Raw genomic sequence first — 13,963 nt, forward strand, 5'->3', positions numbered from 1 at the left:
TGCTTCTAGATCAAACTAACCACTATCCATCCTCAAAGACTAACTTCTTTAGGCTGGGATTGTAGTAGATAACAAGCATTTGAAGATTAAATGTAAAAATAAATAAATAAATCAAACGTTTCTACATGTCTTATTTTTGGTTGCCTAAAACCAACTCCAGTGACTCACACTGCCTTTATTCAGACCCTATCCAAACTCCCATCTCACATCTGCTTATATTTGCCAAGCAGTAACCAGAAATCAGAGAGAGAGCCTCCAACAGAACATCTCTCAGAACATCCCAAGTTGGAAGGGACCCACAAGGATCCACACAGAACCACCCAAGATTCAAACTCCATCTTTGAGAGCATTGTCCAAACATTTCTCAAATCCACTGTGTTCTAAAAATCACACAAGCCAGAGCTGTGCCTATCATCTTAGAAATCTAAGTTAAATTACTGAACATCAAGGATAGAGTCATGTCAAACCTGCTGGGAGTCAGACAGTGACCCTGAATCATTGGCACCCAAGTTGTCAAAGAAACTAGAAGCCCTACTGCCACTCCATGTTTCAGTCTATAGAGACACACAATAAATTATACTTACTACACCATTTTAATATTCCGTCTGTATCAAGATCCCACCACGTTCTATCACATTTCTCCCAGAAGCCTCCCCTGCAAGTGATGCACTTCGTACAGCCCTTTTAAATTCAGCTACCTTCAGCCCAACAAGTTACTCGCTTCAGATTTGTTAGGGTTTTGTTAATAACTAAACAAAAGCCTGTCAATTCCAGTGCTCAAGTATTAAGTCTATCACCATTATCACCAGTAATGGCTCACCATTACTTCCAACTTCATGACTTCATGAGGAAGAGATGGTTTCTGTAGCTGCCAGAGTAAACACCGTTCGGGGTATTATAGATTAAGCTTTGGTGTTTGCCTGAGTGGACAGGAATTGCCAAATAGCCAAAGTAGGGGCTTAACTTCTCAAACATTCCCATAAATACTGCCAGTAGTGCACAGTTTGAAGAACAGCATCTCTAACCCACACATCTGGTGTTCTACTTCAGACTGTGAAAAAAATTACACGTTATAACATTCCTCATATGACTGATACAGAGAGCGTAATCTTTACACTGAGTTGAACTCCTGAATGTAACGTGGCGATGCTGTAAGTGCCATGGGCCAACACAGCGTGTGACTTCACAAAACGGTGTGTTTGAGATACAGTCTGTGCAAATATCCTAGTGAAAATCCTCCATGTAATTTAACCCAGACTTTTAAGGGTGTTCCTGTCCTTATGGTATCAGTTTATTTTTTAATTCTATTTCAATTTATTTGTCTCATCTCTCTTCCCTGAACTAAACCAACGTCTCCTGACTTCTATTCGTCCACTATTTTCTTTCCTATTTGTTCCTGATTCAGTGCAGAATTCCAGAGGTCTATCAGCTAAGGAACGGGAAATGTTTCAATGTTTTCTTCCCTTTAACTTCAGGCACCTTAAAGAACACCACAAAAATCAGACAGCTTTATGAAGATGTTTAGTAATACACACCACATCTCACTTAAATTATTCTAATTTATGAAAGTTATCATTCCTACCCTTGATCTTCCTCTGTGTCAGCCTCTATTTCCTTGCTCTTTTCCAATGACCTATACAATATCATCACCTGAAATGTCATTTGTTTCAGCGCTTTAGATTCTAATAATAGTTTGAGAAAAAATTAATGGTAATAAAAACTGAACAGACCATTATCCAGCCATCGCAGCCTATATATTACAAATTTGTCCTGTGTACATAAGAACCTCTAGTCTAGATGAGCTAAAACGTGCTTTAAGAACAAAACGTCAAGGCATTCATGAGCCGTCTTAGTGCTCCTACATTCCTATGTTCCTTCAAAGCAGCAATACGTTCTCCTTGCTGAAAGAGCTGCAGTGTCTCTGCTGAGTCATCCAATCGCTGGATACGACTGCCAAACAGTCGTAGCCTTACATAGGACTTCTTTCCTTTTATTATCTGATGCTGTCTCTAGTTCACATATATTTAACAGTAAATGACAAGGATGAATGTCTCCATAAAAAGAGAGATTAAATATAATTTTAACAATGCTCATACAATAGCAAATAATGCCACACACACACGGTTATCTTTAAAACAGTACTTACTTTTGAAATATAGGCTGTCAAGCACTTTTCCAATCGAGTTCCACTTCTGGAATGCAAGTTGGCTAACTTCAACATTTAAGTGTGTGCAAAGTGCCGTTTAAGCCCTTGATGTTATGGCTAAGGAATTACTTGAAGCAATTTGGAGGACTAAGATCTAATACACAGTTTTATACATTTGTTCATAAAACATGAAAATATACTGAGTTTATGAATAATGAAAACATCCCACCAGAAGCACACAGACAGGTCACTTGGTGGACGCTGCTCTGGAAATTACTTCTACCTAAAATTAACAGGAAATTCAAATGACAGCTGAAGGGAAGTCTATAACACCGATTAAGCATGGTCAGGAAGAAACCATTCAAACAACACCATGTTTCTGTCCTGCTCTAACCAAACTACTTTCCACGCCTGAACTTCCTTCCAAAAATGAAGCTTTATACAAAAACACTTACAGAAAATAGTTAGAATAGAAGAATATATAGTTAGAAGAATAGATGCTATATTTCTACCTCTGTTTCTGTTCACATCCAATAATGTACACTATTGATACTGGCAAAACAATGGTATCTATGAGCATTTACAAGTTCTCCCCTGGGTCTGAAATACCTCAGCAGGAATTAAAGTGTGATTCAGTGTGTCATAACTGCACAACTTATAAAGCTATTTTGACCTCAGGCACCACCAATTCCCCAGTCTGCAGATCAGTATCTTTCCATTAAGCAGGGAGAAGGCAGCACAACCCTCCTCTTTGCAAACGTTCTGCAAAACCTCCAATCTTACATTGTGCAGAGACACACGAGTGTCTCTCGTTAGCCTTGGCATGGACAGTCTCAGTTCACACATGGCAATCCACAGGAACAGCAGCAGGATATCTCAATATGGATACAAGGTTTCACCACCTCAGGGCTCTTTATAAAGTCTGCTCATACTGTGTCGACTTGGGGTTTTACAGTGAAAATAGGAATTACATATAACATATAATAACATATATCCACTACATGAGATACAACGTACTGCGTTACATAAACCAGTACTTAAAGCCTCCTACTTGCCTACGCATTTTTTTATCCCCTGATATAAGCATTTACATACATCAGAATGCAAGCCTTCTATCGGCCCAACAAACAGCTCTCCAATGCGCCTACAGTCTCTGGTCAAGGAACTGTTGCAGTGACTGACAGGACAGGATCCAGAGGGAGATCCAGACCCTCAGGCACTGTGGAAAACTACATGTTACACCCCCTCCTCCCCTTACATAAGCTAACTAGCTCCATCTTAAAGACAGTTGTATGCCACCACTCCTAAGGGAAGGATTCCGCAGGCTCTTCTGCCTCTGTTGCTTAGGAACCATCTTTTCTAATTTCCAGACTTGGTTTATTCTTGGACAGTTTGTACCCATTTGTTCTCATACCTTCAGCTTATGAAGCTCATTTTACCCACCTGTGTTATTTCACTCATTTTTCTAGCGAATAACCTCTTCATGCTTTGTTTTATGGGTTCAAAAAAGACAAGCTTTCAGGCACCCTTCTGACGATAATTCTCGATTCTCTCAGTCACTCTAAATTCTCATTTTTCTCCCCTCGATGATGGTTGAGAAGAATTTAGGTAATACTCTCTACTGCTCATGTTCCAAGGTCTCAATTCCTTCTGTGCAAAACCTGCATTGGAGGCATCTGATGGCATTGAAAGGAATGCATCAATGATTAATGAAGAAACAAGACTTGGAGCTGATCCTTGACAAACTCCACCACCAACATACTTTCAATACGTTACCTTCTGGTCATCCAGCTCAATGCATACTTAACAAATCCTGACACCATCGTAAATGATTTTTCACATAAACATCACTCTAGTTTTCCAATGGAACCATATTGCACTGTGGGGAGATCAGAGAGCAACCCTGCAGTATGTAAAGAGGGGCTGTAGGAAAGAAGGGAACAGACTCCTCAGCGGGTTTGTTGTGACAGGACAAGGGAAACTGGTTTCAAACTAACAGAGGGGAGATTTAGATGGGCTATCAAGTTGTGGGTTTCTTTGGTTGATTTGTTTGTTTTTAATGACAAGGGTAAAGAAGCACTGGAAGAGGTTGCCCAGAGAGGCGGTTGATGCCCCATCTCTAGAGACAGGGAAACCTTTCGTGCAGTTTTCACCCACACTTACATTATTTTTAGCCTTCTTTCACTGTTTCCATGCTTCCTGACAAGATAGATCAGTCCTTCTCAATTTTCTGCATATTCCTCATGTTCTTATTCAATTTGCTATTAACCTCATTAGCTCTTGCATTTCCACTAAGAAAAAAAGTCATACTCATGTATAATAAAAAGTAAAATTTGATAAGAAAACAATTATTTTATTCACTTGCCAAAATTATCTGCACGTTTTGCTGCATCAGAAGTCCAGCGATGCCAAAAGTGGCTGAAAGTGCCTCATCTAACAGCCCTGAGAATTGCTGCAGAACTGGAATTGCAAGAACATTTGGATGCTAAATCAAGTTCTGGCCTTTGCACTATGTGTGTTCCCTGTAACTGCAATTATTAACAACTTTCTGAGATGCTCAGAGACGGTTTGAGTTTTTGGGGGCTTATTTTCTTTTCTTTATAATTTTGTGGCTGTTGTTTGGTGGTTGGTTTAGTTGGGTCTTTATTTGTTTGCCCACTCCCCAAAGATGCCTGCTGGTAACATGAAGGAAAACATGAATGCTATGAGGTGTCCCCAGAGCCACAACAAAAGAAAACAAGTTAAGGATACTTAATTTCCCTTTTACTTCTGATATTAATTCTAAATTTTAAAAAACCACCCTTCATTATCAATATTTGGTTTGAGAACGCACTGCACTGCAGCTATCACTAAGCTCAGTTTAAATAAAAAGTGCAGCAGTAAGGTTCAAATTTAGGATTTCTATAGCAACAGGGAAGGGTGGAGGGAAGGGATTACGAGATTACACACTCAGTTCATCAGATCTTTGCTTGAATAGATTTAGTGTCTCCAAATGAAATAACTCTAAATTTATCTCATTCATTAACGTTTAACATATCAGATTTAAAGACTAAGTTAAACAAGTAGAAATTGTAGAACAAGAAGTCACAAATAAATTCACATTAAACAACCTTGTTTATTCCTCCTACTGTTAATATCTGATTATTAGGACACATCTTCAAACCAGTAACTGATGTATCAGAAGTCACAATACCCCAAATGATGCTCTGTGTAACAAAGAGGCCTTCTAGCACTAATTAAAGGTCTGCAAAGATGCATTAAAAATCTGCCTCATTCTTAATTAAGTGCCTCCAGTAACTACACTATTGTAAGTGAGCAATACCCTGGCCCTCTAAGGCATGGTGCTGTCATGAATTTCCAAATGTTAGTTCTGTAAGTCACCTGTATATTTCAACAACATATGTGACCACAATAATGACTTAATGCCCTGTAAACCAGGGAATGCAGAAATAAGCTCTTTAAAAAGGTGACATTAGGATATCCTGGATTTGTGTTTATAAGAAACTAATTACTCTCTTCTCTTTATGCAATCTTTAGCATTCTTCATATTTCGGGGTGAGTAATCAATGCTTATATAAATAGTTAGTGATGGACACTATTCCAACATCAATAAAGTACATTAATGACCAAAAGAAAGGATGAGAAAGAGACTAGTCTGCCTTTTTGGGAGACCAGCTATTTCAGTTCACTAGCCCACTCACGTTAGAAAGGAATCCAAACCACATAGGAATGCAGCTACAAAGGTTTCTTTTTGATGCTTGTGGCACAGAGGGCTGCCTCCCCACTTCAGTGGCACGTATTGACCCATAAAGACTCTGCCCCAGGCAACTTTTCCACCAGCCAGAATGTTACATTAATAAGGCTGCCCTCATAATTTGCAAGACAGCCTAGAGTCCAGCTTTTCTGGCTGACATTCAGATTTTAACCAACCTCCCAACCTTCTGTTCACCACTTCTGGCTTTCATCGAGCAGCTGCCAAAATACCCTTTATTTTCCAGTTGCCAGGCAGGCCAGAGCACAATTTGAGAGACTATCTTCCTCTCATTTGTGCTGCTAGCAGTTCTCTGCTCATGGCTCCTGTCCACGTTGTTGCAGCGTGGGGAAACTGGAAGCTACCGGAAGGAGTACTGTCCCAAAAGTAACGAGTAAGTAGAGGTACAGGTACCTTACTGGGTCGCATTGCCCATCTCCATTAGAGATGGAGCAGCATCAGAGCGTGTCCTAGATCAACAGTAAAGCCTATGGCAGATGTAGAAGTGGAAGCCTCAGTTGCCAAAATGGTTACTCAGTGCTATGATCACAAATCCTTTCCTTCCAGGAGAGAGGGAAGAAGCTCAGTGTAAGATGACCCACATAACTCAGCACTGGAAGGATTAGCACAGGTTCTCAAGGAGATGGAAAGCAGCGTGGGAAAAGCACAGCAGCAGCCATCCAGATACAGGCAGCAGCAGCAAAGAGACCGGGAGGGTCCTCTGCCAACAAGGCAAGTCCACCACCTCTTCTTGATGTATAAAAGATATAACTTACCCCTAGATTAAACATATATCTATATTAATCTGTCTCTCCACTCACACCATGTACTCTGCTAGATCTACAGAATGGCAATACACAGTTTAATAGAAGCTTTAAGGTTGGAAAAGACCTCTAAGGTAATCTAGTCCAAGATCAAAAAAGCACCAGAACATTTTGCACTTGATCTCCCAAAGGACATTCACTTCCCTTGGGAAAGCTCTACAGAATTCACTGCTGCCAAAATAAACCAACCTTTCACCTACACTCATATACAAGGAAGCAAAAAAGATTTATTTCACAGCTACAGTTGAGATCTAAACAAACATCTAAGACCATTATTCTTCACAAAACTGAATGCTTCAGTTATAACCAGAAGTATCACAAAATACCTTTGAAAACTCACCATCTCATAAGTTCTACTTTAAGCTCAAGAAGGGGTGGAAAAACAATCACCTTGCTATATGTAGTAGTGGTCAAAAAAATTATATTAAAAAAATTACTCTGGAATCAAAACAGAATTTCATGCCTTATACTGAATCATACACAAACCATTTGGAAACTCGAAGTCACAATTAAAAAATGAAGCAATTCTTTCATTGTTTAGAATTTTACCCAAAAATGATCAAAATCTTCTGTAACCTAAAGAAAGATGACAGAAATGAAGAAACATGATTTCCTATCAGTTGAATTCTCCCACATTTCCCTTTTTATCCTCCCTTATCCCAAGTCCTCATGTTCTTCCAAATGACCTATGTCTGTCCTTGCTCCTCCATCCACATGAGCACAGACCCAGTTTAAACCTTCTTGGATCCCTCTAGAGAGACCTGCACCCTCTGCTTCTCTCAAGTGCAGGCAGTGAAGGAAATAAACAGGAAGAACTAGAGATCCATGTGCAGGGATGGAGCCATGATCTCACTGTGATCATAGAAACATGGTGGGATGGCTCACATGACTGGAACGCTGCCACGGATGGCTATGTCCTCTTTAGAAAGGACAGGCTGGCAAGGCAAGAAGTGGAGCTGCTCTTTATATGAGAGAGCAACTAGAATGTACTAAGCTCCACTTGGGGGAATGATGATCAAGTGAAGAGCTTGTGGATAAGAATCAAGGGCTGAGCTAACATAGGTGACACTGTTGTGGATGTGTACTACAGCCCACCTGATCAGTAGGAAGGAGTGGATGAGGCCTTCTACAAACAGCTGGAAGGAGCCTCACAATCCCTTGCACACAGAGGACTTCAACCATCCTGCTATTTGCTGGCTAAGCAACACATCCAGGTACACAAAGTGTATGCAGCTCCTGCAATACGCTGATGATAACTTTCTGATGCAGGTGGTGGAGCTGCCGATGAGGGGGGGTGTGCTACCTGACCTTGTTTTTACTAACAAGGGCTGGTCAGGTGACTGAGGGAAGCTCGGGATGCAGCGATCATGAGAAGGTGGAGTTCAAGAACTTGTGTGGAAGAAGCACAGCAATAGGTAGAATTGCTACCCTGGATTTCAGGAGAGCCAACTTTGACTACTTAGAGGTCTCCTATGGGTGAGAGTGTTAGAAGGTAAGGGGGCCCAGCACAGCAGGTTGGTGCTTAAGCACCACTTTTTCCAAGCTTTTTTTTTTTTTTTTTTTTTTTTTTTTTGAGGGCAACAAAGCTGGTGAGGGGTCTGGAACACAGGCCATATGAGGAGAGGCTGAAGGAGCTGGAAATGTTCAGCCTGGAGAAGAGGAGGCTCAGGGGAGACCTCATTGCTCTCTATAACTTCCTGAAGGGAGGTTGTAGTGAGCTGGGGGTCGGCCTCTTCTCTCGTGTCATTAGTGATAGGACCAGAGGGAATGGCTTCAAGCTACGGCAGGGGAGATTCAGGCTGGACATTAGGAAGTATTACTTTTCAGAAAAGGGAGGTGGTGGAGTCACCGAGCCTGGGGGTGTTCAAGGAAAGGCTGGATGTTGTGTTGAGGGACATGGTTTAGTGGGAGCTATTGGGAATAGGTGAACGGTTGGACCGGATGATCTTTTAGGTCTTTTCCAACCTTGGAGATTCTATGATTCTATGAAGCTCAAGATTGGTGCACCCCTGAGTGCACCCCTAAGAAACTGGGGCAAGGTGGCAAGAGGCCTGCGTGGATGAGCAAGGAACTCGTGGACAAGATGAAAGGAAAGAAGGTGGCCCATTAAATGTGGAAAACGGGCCTGTCCACGTGGGAAGAATATAAGAATGTATAAGAATATAAGGCCTGTAGGTATGCAGCCTTGCAAAGGATGTAAAAGATAACAAGAATGTTTTTTTTAAAGTATGTCAACAGTAAAAGGAAGACTAGTGAAAACATGGGTCCCTACTAAATATGGTGGCCTTGGTAATGGAATGCTGAGAAGGCAGAGCTTCTGAATGCCTTGTTTGCTTCAGTCTTTAATGCTAGGACTAGCCTTCAAGAATCCCAGACTCTGGAGGTAAGAGAGTGCCCAGGAAAAGGAAGACTTTCCCTTGGTTGAGGTGGATCTGGTCAGAGAGCACATAGCCAAAATTAACACACGCAAATCCAAGGGCCCCATTAGGATGCACCCATTTGTGCCAAGAAAACTGACAGAGGTGACTGCTGAACCACTATCACCTTTGAAAGGTCCTGGCTAATGGGAGAGGTGCCTGAAGATTGGAGGACAGCCAACATCTCTCCTGTTTTCAGAAATGGCAAGAAGGAGGACCCCTGAAACTATACGAAGCTCACCTTCATCCCTGGAAAGGTGATGGAACAACTTGTTCTGGATGCTATATTTAAGCAATCGGAAGAGAAAAAGGAGTAGTTAACACGGATCACCAAGGGCAAGGCATTCAACACCATCTTCCATGACATCCTTGTTATGAAACTTAAAAAATGAGGGACAGATCAGTGGACAGCAAGATGGATTGAGAACTGACTGAGCTCAGAGGGTTCTCATCAGTGCTGCAAAGTCTGAAGTGTGCCCTTTTTGAAGAAGGTCATTGGTATCTTGCAGTGTATTAAAGAGTGTGGGCAGCAGCTCAAGGAAGATCCTCTCCCTCTACTCTGCCCTGGCAAGAACACACCTGGAGTGCTGTGTCCAGTACTGGGTTCCCCAGTGCAAAAAAGGTAGGGATGTCCTAGAAGGAGTCCAGCAGAGAGCCACAAAGATGGTAAAGGGCATGGAGCATCAAGACAAGATGCTGGACAGCATGGACTAGTGGCTGGCAACCTGCCCATGGCAGGGGGGTTGAAACTAGGTGAACTTTGAGGTCCTTTTCAACTCAGGCCATTCTATAATTCTGATCTTCTGAATGAGGATAGACTGAGTAACCTGGGTCTGTTCAGCCTGGGGAAAAGATGAGTGAGGGGGAATCTGATACATGTTTATAAATATCTAAAGGGAGGTGGGAGGCAAACAGATGAAGCCAGGCTCTTCTTGGCAGTGCATAGCAATAGGACAAGGAGTAACAGCCTAAGACTTGAACACAGGAAGTTCTGTACTAACATGCAGAAGAACTTCTTTATTGCCCAGAGAGCTTGTGGAGTCTCCTTCTATGGAAACACTCCAGACCCAGCTGCATGTCTACCTGTGCTACCCATTGCAGGGTTCCTGCTTTAGCAGGGGAGTTGGACTTGACCTCCTGAGGACCCTTCCAGCCACTGTGATTCTGTGATCTGTGGAGCACATTTGTGTGACTTAGGTCATCAGTAAGTGACATCAGGCACCCAGTACTCCTGAAGTAACTGCTTCACTACTTAAAGCTGGCTGAACGCAGCTATGTGTTCAGAAGCTGCAGTGACAATGTGAGGAACTAAGGCCCCGTGCTTCAGAAATACTTGAAGCTGTGCTCATTCAAGATTAATAAGCAAAGCTGCGCTAGACAAGATTTTCTGGAAGAAGAAAAAGCACAACTAAGTATGCTGCATCTCTCGGTTAATGCACGACATTAGCAATGCCCCACTTCCCTCAATCTTACATGGAATGGATGCTTTGCATGCGAACATACTCTACAGACTTTCAGCAGTACTTCATAGTGACAATTAAAGAAACTGTATCATCCATTAGCAGAGAACTAAAGTCACTGAGTACTCTGCACCTTTCACCTTCACAGTGACAATGCTGGGACAATAATTATATGCACAGTTCTAAGTAACCTTAAAAACACACAAACCAAAAAATCCAAACCAACCTACCAGAAAAGAACAGAAAAGCAGACAACCTTCATGTGCTCAGGGTTGCCCAAACACTTGCTTGTTCCATCTGGCAAAACTTCATTAACTAGAACAAAGCTGAAACTGTGTACCCGACCTTGTAAGATCTGAACCACAACCGAGATAAAAAGCACAGATAGCACCATAGAAATCTGACGCATAGATAGAAAAAGAAAGCAAATCTAAAATAAACCAAGTTTCCACTGCAAGTCAAATTATAGTTTCTTACCCCAAAGTTGTTTTAAAACACTTACTGCCTCCAATCAAAAAGATCTTAGCTAACTGATTTTTCTCCTTATCTGTTGTGTTTGAATGGATAAGTACCAAGATTCAACCTCCCTCTGATGAGAAAGTATCAAAGATGCCATAAAGAGCTACTGATTAACTACTCCTTTACCACTCATGTTTTCCGTGGCTTCTTCTCAGCGATTCATGTAGGTACATGGAAAAAAAGCTCAAAACTCTAAAATGTTTTATTCCCCCTTTTTTTTTTTTTTTTTTCATTTCATGAGTCAAGATCAGAAAACAATACACAGCACATGCTATAAAAGATAGCAATTTAAAAAAGAAAGAAAACACAATGCATTTATCAATTACAAATTGAAAGCAATATTTGACCCATCTGAAGAGCATGGAAACTCCAAATCTGAGTTTTGAAGAGCTGTTCTTGATACTCCAGTTTTAAAAGTGACCTGAAATGTGCTCTTCTTCACATATTTTGATTTTTAATTAATCTGCAGGGAAGCCACTCAGCCGCCAGTGAAAGACTTTGAAGTCTCACTTGCGAACACAACTGGTCGGAGGTTGAGAGGCAGATCCGCCACTGAACAGTAAATGCACCCAGAGCAGGAAGAGATCATTTCTCAAAACACAACCCAGGAAGCGAGGCTGGGCAGGTGTTCAAGCACTTCTTGTCCTCTTGAGCCACACCTACAAGGACAACATCTTCAGTTTCTTAACGGTCAAAGAGCCAACCCACCAATGCCTGCAAGCATACAGATGGCTGAGCCTGCCCAACTGGCAGCAGTTCCTCAAATCCAGCTCTGCTCCAAAATTCAGTTTGCCCTGAAATGATGAACAGATAAATTCTACGATTCCCCAAGTCGCAGTAATACCTGAACAGTACTCAGGACCTGGGCGGTCAGTCAGAACGCTAATCCAAAGCCCTTGTGACAAATGACATTACCTCAGCTCGTACCTGATTTGAGAAAACAGTAATTCTAGAAATGGTGCTTCCCACAATCTTTGCTCTTCCCTCTGCCCCCACAACTGTAACCACTAACTGCACTGAGATTGCTGGGCTGACAAGACTGCAGTAAACAACATCCTCTGACTGATGCAAACATTGCTTTCTTTCTTCAATCTGACCAAAGGTTACCAGGATGAATTTCAATAAAAAGCAGAAATTTATTGAGATGATAATGAATGTCGTCAAAGTCTCGTTGAACATTCCATTCCATTACCTCTCCAAATAAAAGGGTAATTTTAAGGCCAAAATTATCATAAATGGAAATATCTGTACAATTTACACTTTTTAAGCATCACCATCCCTAATGAACAGAAGCTTTCCTCAACAAGTGCACTGCCATACGTGATTCACACTCCCAAACTTCCTTAAGCAACAGGTTTGTTCAGCTGCTATTCTCAACCCTATCGCAAAAAGAGCGCTCTTGCAGAGAAACGTTACATAAAAGGCAAGACTAGGCATAGATGAAATGCGTGAAAACTCCAAAACTCATGTAATTGAAGGACAGCTATTTAAAAGAAGTTAGAAGTTAGTGCTCTCAAATCTGTTAACATAGTTCTATGAGGTAATGGAAGACTTTCAGCCAGGTTCAGCAGATGTCAAATACCCTGCTCAGCAGAACCAGCAGCTTGTCTCCTCAGTCGACTTTAAAATATGAAGCACCAATAACTCTAAGTGTCTAAAAGGCATTAACATCAGAAATTTAGCATTATTTTTAGTTTGCCACGCAGTGAGGACACATGAAACACGAGAACACCAAGGCGACACTTGTTTGATACGCTTCCTCATAAAGGCATAGATAAGTTTTCTTTTTATTCTTCCCCTCTAAGCAGGAGTCAGTCACTGGACAGACACTAGGATTTACAAATGTCTCAATCTTCACCACTGTTAGTTCTTAAATAATTACAAAAACTACAACTCCAGAAAGTAGGAGATACATGGCTTACTGCCTAACCTCTCCAGATACAGAAGGTATTTGTCACACAGAAGTTGGATGCTAACTAGCAACCAACATGTTGAATGTGGTTCTCCTCATTTGAAGCCTCCCATTATAATATTTTACTTTATTTCTTTACAGAATTAGCCAATTGGAAATCCAGCTTTTTTCTTCCATGGTACTTCACAGAATGCTGGTAAAGGAGATCTGTTAAAAGCACTCCATGCTGTGAAGCCAGCCTTCAAAACCAGACTCAAGTGGGGCAGAAGCAGCTTCATGCCATGTAAGCGTCTCAGTACTCCAATGGGTTTGGCCACATATTCTCACCAAATGACTTGATTCTGTACCTACAAAACACCATTCAACACCAGTGGTGAACCTCAAAGAATGAGAACAGAGATGAGTCATTTTCTGCTGGAGACACTGAAAAAACTGTCACAGAAAAATACTGATTCACTAAACGACCTTCTTCACTACTGCATTAGCGAACCATACCCTAATAAACTCACTGGCAAACGTGCTGGCGAAAGTGCTTCTTTCAGATGAAGCATGATGTTCAGATTTCCCACGTCACTTTTTATTCACCAACATTAAGTAGAAAACGCTCAGGCAGCACTACTGTTTTTGGCTAAAGAAGTATATCCCACATGGAGCCTCATATAGAAGACAGGAAGCCAGCAAAATTACAGAATACCTAAACATGCAAGCATTCTGATGCACAGATGTAAAAGCTTTCAGTTCCTGCAAACTCTGAGCAAACCACCAGATTTAAATTCTGAAGCAAACTCCATAAGACATTATGTTCACTTAAGCCTATTTTTATATGATCACATCAAATTGGCTTGCTGAATATAAAGCCACCTGCTGCAGAATGAGGAGCCAGTCCGTTGTTGTATAATAACAAATGGGGACAGAATACAACTCTAAAATTGAG

This window comes from Tetrao urogallus (genome assembly GCF_951394365.1).
Source record: "Tetrao urogallus genome assembly, chromosome: 4".
NCBI lineage: Eukaryota > Metazoa > Chordata > Aves > Galliformes > Phasianidae > Tetrao > Tetrao urogallus.